Genomic DNA, 14,394 nt, shown 5'->3' with positions numbered 1-14,394 from the left:
TCTCCAAAGAAGACATCCAAATGGCCAACAGACACATGAAAAAGTGCACCCCATCACTTGGCATCAAGGAACCACAAATCAAAACCACAGTGAGATACCACCTCACACCAGTCATAATGGCTAAAATTAACCAGTCAGGAAACGACAGATGTTGGCAAAGATGTGGAGAAAGGAGAACCCTCCTACACTGTTGGTGGGAATGCCAGCTGGTGCAGCCAATTTGAAAAATAGTATGGAGGTTTCTCAAAAAGTTGAAAATAGAGCTACCCTATGACCCAGCAATCGCACTACTGGGTATTTACCCCAAAGATACAAATGTAGTGGTCCGAAGGAGCACGTGAACCCTAATGTTTATAGCAGCAATGTCCACAATAACCAAACTATGGAAAGAGCCCAGATATTCATCAACAGACGAATGGATAAAGAATATGTGATCTATCTATCTATCTATCTATCTATCTATGACTATTAGTCAGCCATCAAAAAATGAAATCTTGGGGCCCCTGGGTGGCTTAGTGGGTTAAGCCTCTGCCTTCAGCTCAGGTCATGATCTCAGGGTCCTGGGATCGAGCCCCGCATTGGGATCTCTGCTCAGTGGGGAGCTTGCTTCTCCCTCCCTCTCTGCCTGACTTTCTGCCTACTTGTGATCTCTGTCAAATAAATAAATAAAATCTTTTTAAAAAATGAATCTTGTCATTTTCAACGCTATGGATGGAACTAGACAGTATTATGCTAAGCAAAATAAGTCAATCAGACTAAGGTAATTATCCTATGACCTTACTGATCCATGGAATCTAAGGAACAAAACAGAGAATCATTGGGGAAGAGAGGAATAAGTAAAACAAGATGAAACCAGAGAGGGAGACAAACCATAAGAGACTCTTAATCATAGGAAACAAACTGAGGGTTGCTGGATGGGACGGGGGTGGAAGGATGAGATAAATGGGTGATGGACATTAAGGAGGGCATGTGGATATAATGAGCACAAGGTATTATGTAAGATTGATGAATCACAGACCTGTACCCCTGAAACTAGTAATACATTATATGTTAATTAATTGAATTTAAATTTGAAAATGTTTAAAGGATAAATAAACAGTAGCAAGATATTTAAACAGTACCAAGATATGACACTGGCATATTTGCCTAGTGAAAAGTGAAGGCTGGATAAGGGCCAAGTCAGTGCTAATATAAAGTACTGTTCCTAGAGTACAGACTAGTGTAGACTTTCTCGAGAACAGTCTGGCAGTACCTAAGCAAATGAGCTATACATATACCCTATCACTTTGCAGTTCTATAAATATCAGGGAAATTCACATGTCACTAGGCTATTTCTAGAACTTCAAAGTCATATTGTATGTATATAATTCACACATGCAACCGGGGGACATTAGCAAGATGTCCCAACTCAGCACGGATTGGGTCTCCAGAGAGTTAGAGAGAAGTTAAGTGTCCATGATTTGAGAACCGAGAGACAAATGTGCTCAATACACACCTGTGAGTACTATGTAGCAGTTAAAAATAACATAGTAATAGTTATATAGTTATATAGTAAATAAAGTTATATATATATATGAAGTTATATAAAGTTATATAGTAAATAAATATATATGTTTATATATATTTATATATATATAAAGTTATATAGTAAATAAAGCATTCACAATCCTCTCAGTCCCAATACCTCTTTTTATAACAAATGTTTGTAACACTTCAGGCAGGCAGACAAGAAGGAGGGGAAAAAGGGAGGGAGGAGAGAGGGAGGAAAGGAACCCATTTACACTCAGTGAAAATTATATATTATGTCTTAGTTGCAAAATAAAGAAGAAATAACAGGAAAGTAATTATGATAAAATAATATGTATTTCAATGTGAAAATGCTTATGCACGATACCAAGAGAAGATATAACAAAGTAGTCGGATGCTTGCAATTACCGTGAAGTTGATAGATATAAATACATACTGATAGGCTGGTGGCATTGGTAACTCAAACACCATGGCCAGCACAGACATGAGAGAGAATTTTACAAAATGGTGACCAAATCTTAGTAAATTCTAATCAACATAATTACAGACTTCCTTTTATTTGCGTGGTAGTAGCATTCCAGAAAAAAAAAAAAAAAAACATTTATATTAAAACTGCTTAAATTATTTCAAGCTTTTATAAAAACTCCATTATTTTCTACCTCAGATAAATATAAGCATGGGACATTCAAAAGTAGTACAGGAACCAGTTTCTATGCATTGTCCTCACATTATATGGCATCTGTCGTCCCTGAATACTATCTGCTAAAAGCCACCACAGTCCTGTCTACTAGGATAGTCACAGGTTTTCCAAGAGTTTCTAGGAGGTAGTACACCACCATTGAGAATCATGGGTAGAACCTAAAAATACAATGTTGAATTAAAAAAAAATTAAGCAGAATGGGGTATATAACATACTACTTACGTAAACTGCAAATAGATGCTCACAAAACACACACAAAAACCCACAAAATGTTTTTTTCAGAAACAAACAACTACAAACTACATAGATAGAAATAAGACTGAGGACAGAGAATGGAATGAATAAATGAATGAATGAATGATAGATATACATACATACACATCTGTATACAGTGCTTTATAAAAATTTAGTTCAGAGTAAGGGCAATATGCTTACAATAGAGGTTATAAAACCAGCAGTATTTCCATTTATTCAACCTGAAAGAAAAGGAAAAATAGAATGTTAAAATAAAGAAATATTATATATATATATACATATATATGTATATATATATATATACACACACACACTAATATATGTATTAGTCACATTTACAGACCGAATCGTGTGCCCTCCAAATTCATAAAATGAAGCCTTAATCCCTAAAGTGACTATATTTGTAGAGAAGGCCTTTAAAGAAATAATTAAGGTAATAATAGGTTTTAAGAGTGGAGCCCTAATCCAATTTCCTAGTCCATTTGAACTGCTATAACAAAAGACCCCAAACTGGATGGCTTATAAACAATAGAAATTCATCTCTCACAGTTCTGGAGGTGGGAAAGTCCAAGATCAAGACATTAAAAATCAACTGTACAATTTTTTGTAACATTCAAGTCCTAAAGAAACACGAGAGCCTTTTCAAAAACTTTGAAAAGGTTAACCTTATTTTGTTTTATTCTGTCAAATATTAGAAATTCAGGGTCTGGATTAATGTCAGAAACTCTGTTAATCAAAAGTCTCATGCTTTTTAAAAGCACCACAATTTTTTTTTTTTTAAACCAGGGAGAAAAGGGGGGGATTGAATTTTCCTCACGGGGGTGGGGGGCACAAATTATCTACTATATTTGCCTCTGTCCATGTTCTTTTGTATCTTTTTATCTGTATCTTATTTTTTACTATGTTTCTCTTGACATATTCTCAGGAAAGAGAGCAAGATGTCATACACAACATATTTTTTGTGGATTCTTATCAATACTGAAAAGACACTGAGAATTATTTCGTATTTCCTTTTCCTTAAGCCCTTAATAACCTTTTGCTATCCCTGCCTCTGGATCTTCCCAGGCCAAACCCCCAAACTGAGCTTTGTTTATGCTTTATTCCCCATCTGAAGCAAAAACTTGGTATACGGCATTAAAAGATATTTGAAAGGATAAAATCCAAAATATTTTTTCTCCATCAGAATCCATCATTCCGTGCACAATCCCACAGTTTCCAGAATAAAGGAAAGGTGAGCAAACAGCTACAGATTATCAGAAACTTTAGAACCGGTGGATTTCAAATGAATTGGGCTTTGCCAAATTACAGTAGAGACCAACGTTAGTGCCTCCACTTCTTTTCCTTACTTCTCATAAGTTTTAGCTGGCTAATTTGGAAGAAATGAAATGAAGAAATAGCACATGTAAGGACTGTTTCACACTTACAACAGCAATGAGTAACATCAATGGACATTATTATTTTAAAAGCTTAAACTGTGATAAAGATACGGTAGTGCTCAGGTGTAGCATACAAGTATCATTTTATATATGAACTTTCAGCTTCCTACACATTTTAAAATCTGTTCCTAAGATCTTAGGGGTTTATTTCATGTTTTCAAAGGTGCTTTTATTTTTGTTGGAGAAATTCATTTTATTTTATTTTTAAAGATTTTATTTATTTATCTGAGAGAAAGAGAGAGAGAGCATAGTTGGGGGGGAGCAGAGGGAGAGGGAGAAGCTGACTCCCTGCTGAGAAGAGATTCCCGATGCTGAGCTCGATTCCAGGACCCTGAGAACATGACCTGAGCTGAAGGCAGACACTTAACCACCTGAACCACCCAGGTACCCCTGAAAGGTGTTTTTAACAGTATTTCCTAATTTGCAAATTTTGTTAATAACAGTGTAATATTAGTGAGTTAATATTTATTCTTATGGAAAAAAACAAATATCTAGATTGAGTAATGACTATATATGTATAAACGGAGTGCAAAAAATTTAGGATAAATTTGCCACTCTGTTTCTTGAATATTCTTCAACTACAATTATATAATTATATAACTATAATTATATTAATTATCTTGTTTAACTTTTACAACAATCCTTACTGGTGGGTACCTGTCCATATGTGAAAAACTGAGGGAGAGAGACATGAAATAACTTGCACAACAACTTGCAATTAGGTAGAGAAAAGATCTGGGATTTGAGTGAGCAGTCTTGGCTTTGGGGGTAAGCTACCTGCTTCCTCCATTCTCTGAAGGTTGTATCCAGCCAGACACTGGTCCTGGGATTTGTAAGTAGCCACTAAAATTTGAGAATCACTGTAGCAAACTGTCAAGTGTACAAAAAGTTATGTCTTATGAACAAGGTAAATGAAAGGTAATAAAATGTTATATCTAAATTCATTTATTTCTAATGCCATAGAAATACTATACTAGTGAGTGCTAATGCTGTTTATCTGGGACAGGCAGAGGTGACATACTTTTGTTGGAAAGACTATATTCCCATTTATGCAAGTTTGCGAGTTGAAGTTTGTTCAAAAAATAAAAAAGCTTCTGATTATGACTTTTTAAAAAGATGTATTTATTTATTTATTTGAGGGGGAGCAGAGAGTGCATGAGCATGGGGGAAGGGCAGAGGAAGAGGAGAGAATCTCAAGAACTTGAGTCCCCACTAAGAGTGAGCCCCACGCAGGGCTTGATCTCAGGACCCCAGGTGAAATCAAGAGTTGGATGCTTAACTGAGCCACCCAGGCACCCCTGATTTATGACATTTTTTTTTAAAAGATTTCATTTATTCACTTGACAGAGAGAGAGATCACAAGTAGGCAGAGAGGCAGGCAGAGAGAGAGGAGGAAGCAGGCTCCATGCTGAGCAGAGAGCCCGATGTGGGGCTCGATCCCAGGACCCTGAGACCATGACCCGAGCCGAAGACAGAGGCTTTAACCCACTGAGCTACCCAGGTGCCCCGATTTATGACATTTTTAAAGAAAAATTTAGAGGCTGATGGTTAGGGCAACACATCAAGCAAAGAAAAACAATTCGATTTGGGACTTGGACTTAAGTCAGGGTCATATTTAATCAGAATTCATCGTAATTGTCACTTAGCAAGTTCATTGAAAGAGAAATGATTACTCTGAGTCCTGTGCGCTGGAATATAGAGAGGCTCAAGGTGCTGCTCTACCCAGGTCGGCCAAGAAGTGAAGGCATGTAGGGGAAGCTGGAATGCAGTGGACTCTCTGTTTTATTATGGTAGAATGCGAAGAATGCGGAAACAAAGAAAAAACAAGTCAGGAGAACAATCACATGAGGGGCAGCATGGAACTGTGCTTGTGACTATCAGCATGGGTCCTCGTGAGGCATTATTTAAGGCTCTACAGGAAATGGAAGAGCAGACCTCAGTAGGCTTAACTCTCTATCCACCATCATTGCTGTTTTCAGCATGTACCATTTTCAGCACAGAGTGATGGGGGAATGGTTGGACTTTGCCACACGCATAGGGCTTTTGCCATATATGTGTGTTTCTGTTCTTATTGCTTCCTTTACCCACTGAGGTCTTGCTCTCCACCCATAATCACAAGCATGAGATAGCATAAGCAAGCCTTTATAAATTGGTTTTCCATTAACATATTCCTTTGAACTACTTCTTTTATTTTAACTACTTTTTTTTTAATTTTTTTATTTTTTATAAACATATATTTTTATCCCCAGGAGTACAGGTCTGTGAATCACCAGGTTTACACACTTCACAGCACTCACCAAAGCACATACCCTCCCCAATGTCCATAACCCCACCCCCCTTCTCCCAACCTCCTTCCCCCCAGCAACCCTCAGTTTGTTTTGTGAGATGAAGAGTCACTTATGGTTTGTCTCCCTCCCAATCCCATCTTGTTTCATTGATTCTTCTCCTACCCACTTAAGCCCCCATGTTGCATCACCACTTCCTCATATCAGGGAGATCATATGATAGTTGTCTTTCTCTGCTTGACTTATTTCACTAAGCATGATACGCTCTAGTTCCATCCATGTTGTTGCAAATGGCAAGATTTCATTTCTTTTGATGGCTGCATAGTATTCCATTGTGTATATACACCACATCTTCTTTATCCATTCATCTGTTGATGGACATCTAGGTTCTTTCCATAGTTTGGCTATTGTGGACATTGCTGCTATAAACATTCAGGTGCACGTGCCCCTTTGGATCACTACACTTGTATCTTTAGGGTAAATACCCAGTAGTGCAATTGCTGGGTCATAGGGCAGTTCTATTTTCAACATTTTGAGGAACCTCCATGCTGTTTTCCAGAGTGGTTGCATTCCCACCAACAGTGTAGGCCATGCTGTTTTCCAGAGTGGTTGCACCAGCTTGCATTCCCACCAACAGTGTAGGAGGGTTCCCCTTTCTCCGCATCCTCGCCAGCATCTGTCATTTCCTGACTTGTTGATTTTAGCCATTCTGACTGGTGTGAGGTGATATCGCATTGTGGTTTTGATTTGTATTTCCCTGATGCCGAGTGATATGGAGCACTTTTTCATGTGTCTGTTGGCCATCTGGATGTCTTCTTTGCAGAAATGTCTGTTCATGTCCTCTGCCCATTTCTTGATTGGATTATTTGTTCTTTGGGTGTTGAGTTTGCTAAGTTCTTTATAGATTTTGGACACTAGTCCTTTATCTGATATGTCGTTTGCAAATATCTTCTCCCATTCTGTCAGTTGTCTTTTGATTTTGTTAACTGTTTCCTTTGCTGTGCAAAAGCTTTTGATCTTGATGAAATCCCAATAGTTCATTTTTGCCCTTGCTTCCCTTGCCTTTGGCGATGGTCCTAGGAAGATGTTGCTGCGGCTGAGGTCGAAGAGGTTGCTGCCTGTGTTCTCCTCAAGGATTTTGATGGATTCCTTTCTCACATTGAGGTCCTTCATCCATTTTGAGTCTATTTTTGTGTGTGGTGTAAGGAAATGGTCCAATTTTATTTTTCTGCATGTGGCTGTCCAATTTTCCCAACACCATTTATTGAAGAGGCTGTTTTTTTTCCATTGGACATTCTTTCCTGCTTTGTCGAAGATTAGTTGACCATAGAGTTGAGTTTTTAACTAATTCTTAATAGTAGAATAGATATTTGAGTTAGATCTTTGATTCAAGAAAATAGGTATTTGAATTAGTATTCAAATAAGTTGAGTATCTTAATTTTTTATTAAGGATAAAACCTTAAATTTTTTTGCTAATTCTTATCAAAAGTTAGTAAGAAAAAGATGCAAGCAGGGCTTCTGGGTGGCTCAGTCAGTTAGGCGTCTGCCTTTGCCTCAGGTCATGACCCAAGGTCATGGAATCAACTTCCACACGGGGGGGGGGGGGTGGTCCCTGATCAGCAAGGAGTCTGCTTCCCCCTCTGCCTCTGCCTGCTGCCTCCTCCATTTGTTCTCTGTGTGTGTGTGTCAAAAAATGAATAAAGTTTTTGAAAAAAGAAAAAAAAATCCAATCACCTGTGTCTCTACATATTCCAAATATATGTCAATATCAAGCCAGATCATCAAAGATGACTTTTATCAATTTGCAACCTCACAGAGTAATATTTATAAAATAGGGTTTTGTTTTGGTTTTATTTATTTATTTCATTTATTTGAGAGAGAGTGAGAATGAAATAGAGCATGAGAGGGAAGAGGTCAGAGGGAGAAGTAGACTCCCTGCTGAGCAGGGAGCTGGATATGGGACTTGATCCTGGGACTCCAGGATCATGACCTAAGCCGAAGGCCATTGCTTAACCAACTGAGCCACCCAGGTGACCCTATTAAATAGGGTTTTGTCATTAGTTCATATATAGGCACAAGAAACATTCATTAAGCAGTTGTATGCAATATGCTTTTTAATATCTTGAAGATCTGAAGATTCCAAAAAAATTTCTCTGAAGTGTCAGAGACAGAAAAGATATATATAGACATAGATATAGATTAGATATAGATAGATAAATATGTATCTTTATGTGTGCGTGTGTATATATGTATACTCATATGGTAATATACAGTAATTACAATTACAGTGTTATTCTTACTTCTTTCTCTTTGTTTGTGTGTTTTTAAGATTTTATTTATTTATTTGACAGACAGAGGTCTCAGGTAGGCAGAGAGGCAGGCAGAGAGAGAGAGGGGGAAGCAGGCTCCCTGCTGAGCAGAGAGCCCAATGCAGGGCTCAATCCCAAGACCCTGGGATCATGACCTGAGCCGAAGACAGAGGCTTTAACCCCTGAGCCACCCAGGCTCCCCTAAAATTTTAAATCTTATAACTTCTTATGAATCTTACATACTTCTTTTCACTATGGTCCCTCTAACTCTTCCCTCTTCACTAAATCCATGTAGGATATGCATCTAGGAAAAAGAGACTCCAAAATAAAGAGGTACAATAAGATAAATGCTTATTTTTCTCTTACCTAATTTGTCTGGAGCTCAACAGCAGAGTGTGTCTGATCCATTCATGGGCCTGGGTTCCCCTTCTTCCTGTTCTCTTTCATATGGTTGAATTAAGTCACCACAGCTTCCGCATTCCATCCTGTAGGAAGGATAAGAGGAAGAACAGACGTGGAAAGAACAGAATTCCATTTTAAGTAAGACTTACAGAGAAGGAGGTTGCAAAAATCCTTTCCACTCATACCATTGGCTACAGCTTAGTCACATGACAACCCTTGGCTGCAAGGGAAGTTGAGAAATGTGGTCTTCAGCTGAGTAGCCATGTGCTCAGTGAAAACTATTTCTGTGGGAAAAGAGAATTAACTTTTGAAGGCCAGTTAGTGGTCTGCCACATTTTCATCAACACTTAAACCTGTTCAAGTTTATCCTACCTTAAAAATCACAACAAAGCAAAATTAAACAGAAACATTTAAAACACTTGCTTGTCTCTAACTTCTAGCTATGCTCTCCCTTCATTGTTCTTTCCATTATATTTTTATTTTTTTTATTATTATTTTTTTAATTTATTTATTTGACAGACAGAGATCACAAGTAGGCAGAGAGGCAGGCAGAGAGAGAGGAGGAAGCAGGCTCCCCGCTGAGCAGAGAACCCGATGTGGGGCTCGATCCCAGGACCCCAGGATCATGACCTGAGCCGAAGGCAGAGGCTTTAACCCACTGAGCCACCCAGGCGCCCCTGTTCTTTCCATTATAGCCAAACATCTCAAGTGTTGTTTCCAATCAGTCTCCATTTTCATACCTTTCTCATTCCTAATGCTGTCTGACATTGCCCCCATTCTACTACTTTATAAAACCAAAATGTCTCCTCCCATAGTTTATAATGATATCTTTGAGTGTGGTTTTACTTTAACCATTCATTGAAAGGTGATTATGGGGTCAGGCAGCGTTCTAGGCAGTGAATTATAGCAATGGTGTTTTTATTGGGGAGACAGAAAATAAAATACTTGATTAATGTTTTGTTTCACCATCTCAATGAGGACTAAGAGGGCAGGGCATGGCAATTCCACGAGGCCATGATTACATGATGCAAGGCTAGAACATAGAAGGTTTGATGTTTGATTTAATTTGTCAGTTTGATTGGCCACGGGATGCTAAATATCTGGTTAAGTGTTATTTCTGGATATATCTGTGATAGTGTTTCTGGAAAATATTAGCATTTTAATTGGTGATCTAAATAAAGTAAATGTCTCCTAGTATGCCCACTGTGTATGGGCATCCTGAAATCTCTTGAGGGCCTGAATAGAACAAAAAGGAGGAGGGAGATTGAATTTGCTCTCTGACTGTTGAACTGGACATGATGTTCTCCTGTACCCAATGCTCCTGGTTCTCAAATTGGAATCCATAGATTCCAACTGGGTTAGATTGGAATCTATATTAGATTCTGATTGGAATCTATATTACTAGGTCTTCTGGGTCCTCAGCATGCAAAGCACAAATTGTGGCACATCTGAACTGATAGATGATATATAGATAGATAGATCGATCGATCTCCTTTGACTTTGCTTCTCCAGAGAATCCTGATTAGTATATAAGGCAGCAACTAAGTTTGCTGTCCCTCCATTGCATGTCTAATGCCTAGTACCATGTCTATACACACAGAAGAGGTACTGAATAAACATCTGCTGAAAAAAATAGAGAAGGATAACTGAAGATGTATTTATCTTATTGGTTTGACTTTTTGGAAGCTCAGAGTTAAAACGTACTGCCCACCTCTTGCAATTGTACAAGGCCTTATGATACTGAATGTGATGTGCACAGACTTCCTTCTGTCTAAGAGGCTTAGTGGCAAGCAAGTGTGATGTATAAGGCTTGAGTGAAAATACAGACTCAATTCTTTAATAATAGCCTTGGGAGGGTCACTTAAGCTATTAATATTTCAGCTTTCTCACCTATAAAATGGGGATAATACCATGAACATGAACTTCATACTGCTTTTGCAGTATGAGATCATATCCAGAAACCTAAATATCACAAGGGCTCAGTAGTTGTTGGTTCTCTATCAGTTGAAGTATTTTTTTAAAGATTTTTTTTAAGTTTATTTATTTGACAGACAGAGATCACAAGTAGGCAGAGAGGCAGGCAGAGAGAGAGGAGGAAGCAGGCTCCCCATGGAGCAGAGAGCCCGATGTGGGGCTCGATCCCAGGACCCTGGGATTATGACCAGGCGCCCCAGTTGAACTATTTTTTTAAGTGTAAAGCTCATGTATTTCCTCTCCTCTTTACAAGAGTAAACTTAAGGTGGTAAAAGTGAAGGTATTTTCCCTTTTGCTATTGGGTCTTTTCACCATAGTTCTCTTCACAATATCATTCTCCTTACAGTAGAATATTAAAAGTATTAAAACTTACATGAAAGGATTATAAGGCACAGAGGCCTACTTGTCTACATGATTTGCATCTAACATTTGCCCTTATGTTGTTACATCTGCATTTTTTTTTCTTTCTGATTAAAGACACATAGCCAGGGGTACCTGGGTGGCTCAGTGGGTTAAAGCCTCTGCCTTTGGCTCAGGTCATGATCTCAGGGTCCTGGGATCGAGCCCACATCGGGCGCTCTGCTCAGCAGGGAGCCTGCTTCCCTCTCTCTCCACCTGCCTCTCTGCCTACTTGTGATCTCTGTCTGTCAAATAAACAAACAAACAACAAACAAACAAAAAAAGACACATAGTCAGAATTTCTTAATAGAGTAAACCAAGCTTATCATAGAATCTTCCTTCTCATAGTTTTATTATTGTTTCAAATTCAAAAAAATATTACACTTGAAAACATCTTATAGTTTTGTATTTGGCATGATTATAATATATATATATTATAATCATATATATATAACATATATATAACATTATATTTGTTATCCCTTTTTTGTGATCTCATAATTCAATTCCATTTAAGCTGTTCTATGAACTTCAGAAAAAGAATCTCCTCTGAAAATGTATTCCTCTAGACTTCTTCAAATGAGCCTGGTTTTTGTTAATAGAATCCCCAATCTTATTCTTAACTGTGGTGGTAACAGAGGAAGGTGTTTGTGATTCTAGAACTATCCCTTCTCATATCAAGCAGCAGAATACAGTTGAGCCTTCTTTACTAAGTATAAATTATACAATGATGGGTAAAAAGAAATGATCACATTTGTTCTACATGCACATAATTTTTTTTCATGAACATAATTTAAATTCAACTTTATAGTAACCTCTGGAAAACATGTCCCTTTACGTCGCCCTAGTCTCTCTCTCCAGCTTTCCGTGCTTGTTTTCTTTGCTTCTTACTTCTCTTAACAGTGCTTTATCATTGCAATAACACATGAAAACTCCAGTCGTCTGGATCAATATTTCTGTCTGTTTCATTTTGCTTAAATCCTTCCCCACACTGTTGCTGGCCAGGAGAGTCACAGAAGCACTGTCACATGCTTTTCTGTTGCTAAGGGCAACACTACAGATGGCAAAAACTGGCTATTGTACGTCACATGTTACACACACAAACACATGATGGTTTGAAACAGCTTAAACCATTCAAGGGCAGTTTGCGCTTAAATATTAGGATTTTATATGCTATGTGATTACACGACCTTTCAAATACGGAACTGAAACCAGTTAAATAAAATGATTTCCTCCCTTGTTATTATGGAATCAATTAATTGCCTCTATGATTAGGCTGAACCTTATTTCAAAGACAATAAGAAAAATATTAAAAAACATAAAATTCAAGGTCATGTATAAAAAAGATATGGTCAAGTTTATATTACATTTGAATTTCTAATTTCCGTATCTCTGCCTCGTCCATTGTGCATCCTGTCTTTCTTCTGATTTTGCTTTGAGTAAATGTGTTTCAGTCTTGAGGATCTCACATATCTTTAAAAAATACTCACTAATTAAGATCCAGAAATAGATATATATATAAGTATACATACAGGCAAGAGATTACACTTGATATAAAGTCCATAAATATACACAATAATATAAAATATTAATAAATCACAAATCTGGATTTTTTTTTTCCCAGGGAGGGGGAACATTATTTCATGGATCAGTGATTCTCAGTGCTTGGCTTTGTCTGGATTTTGCTCTTTCAGAACAGCTGTCAATCATTGCGGTTAACAAAATTGAACAAATTATCTTTGAAAAATCTGAACGTGATTTTCATGCAATGAAAGTTGAGTCTCAAGTCTCTGTGGACAAAGAATTGAAAAGCTGAAGCAATTATTCAGCTAATTAAAGTGAGAGTGATGGAGCACATGACCTGATCTAACTCAGGGAGGTGTTACTCAGTTTTTCACATGGCTGTTGCCAATAGGAGCTTCTAATGCTATGAAAATGCGAATCAACTGAACTCTCTGAATATTTGGGGACACAAAAAGTGACTTTGCTTTTTGGTGTTTTATATCTCTATCTCTATTACCTCTGGTTTCTCCATTTCTTGGTAAAGTGAAAAGAAAACGAATTTAAGTTAGAAATCAGAATTTGAATTTCTACTCTCCCACTGACAGTGATACCTCTCTGAGTTTCAGTTTCCTTGGATGTAAATTTAAAAATACATATTACATTTACATGTAAATATATTCTTTAAATAATGCATTTTCACATATACCTGTGTTACGGTTAGGTACTCGCTTACTATTCTAGGACTTGAACAAAGGTACTGCCCGTTCAGAGAAAATGGTGTCAGATCAAAATGAAAAAAAAAAAAAAAAAAAGCAGAAAATCAAAAATGAACAACAATGTAATCTAGGTTTTGAAATAAAAGTATTGCCTAATGGCCTAATTTGAAATATTATGTAACATATAAATTTGCACATTTATTTGCTGCCATATATAGTTGAAGGATTTATCTCAAAATATATATAGCAAAGATATTTCAATAAGGATAGAATTAATTTTTCAATTATCCATTTATGGAAAATAATATCATTGAAACTCTCTTAGAACACATGTTTTTATTTTCCCTTGCCTACCCAGATATCAGTTGTCATGAGTCCTTTATTAAAATTAAGAAAATTAACTATTTAAGGATATTCATTTTACTAATCGGTATGTCTGGTTTTAGCTAACTGAATCGCTAGTAATGGGAACAAAATATATATTTAAATATTCAGTTCAGTTATGCAGATAAGGGTATTTCTGAGAGATATAATAGTCTCAGGAGATCACCTAGTCCTGTCACAGGCTACAAATATTTTTGATCACATGTTACAAATAAGACATTCTGAACAAGATTGTAAAGTGACTTGGTTCAAGATAAAACCTTTAATGGAAGAAATAGAACTTAATTTTTATTTTTATAATTTGCATAATATTTCAATGAAGCACTGATTTTTTTCATAGGATTGTTTTCCCTTAAAAATAGCTCAGATGAATTTAACTTGCTTCTTTGTGTGGATTCTTTGTTATTTTAATTAACTTACCTTTAATGTCAGTACAGCTCACTGTGTTTTCCTTAAGAAATAATCTTGCTGGGGCCCCTGGGTGGCTCAGTGGGTTAAGCCGCT

The sequence above is a fragment of the Mustela lutreola genome, chromosome 8 (assembly GCF_030435805.1).
Source record: "Mustela lutreola isolate mMusLut2 chromosome 8, mMusLut2.pri, whole genome shotgun sequence".
In the NCBI taxonomy this organism is placed as follows: domain Eukaryota; kingdom Metazoa; phylum Chordata; class Mammalia; order Carnivora; family Mustelidae; genus Mustela; species Mustela lutreola.
The sequence above is the reverse complement of the archived record's forward strand: the minus strand, read 5'-3'. Positions refer to the sequence as shown.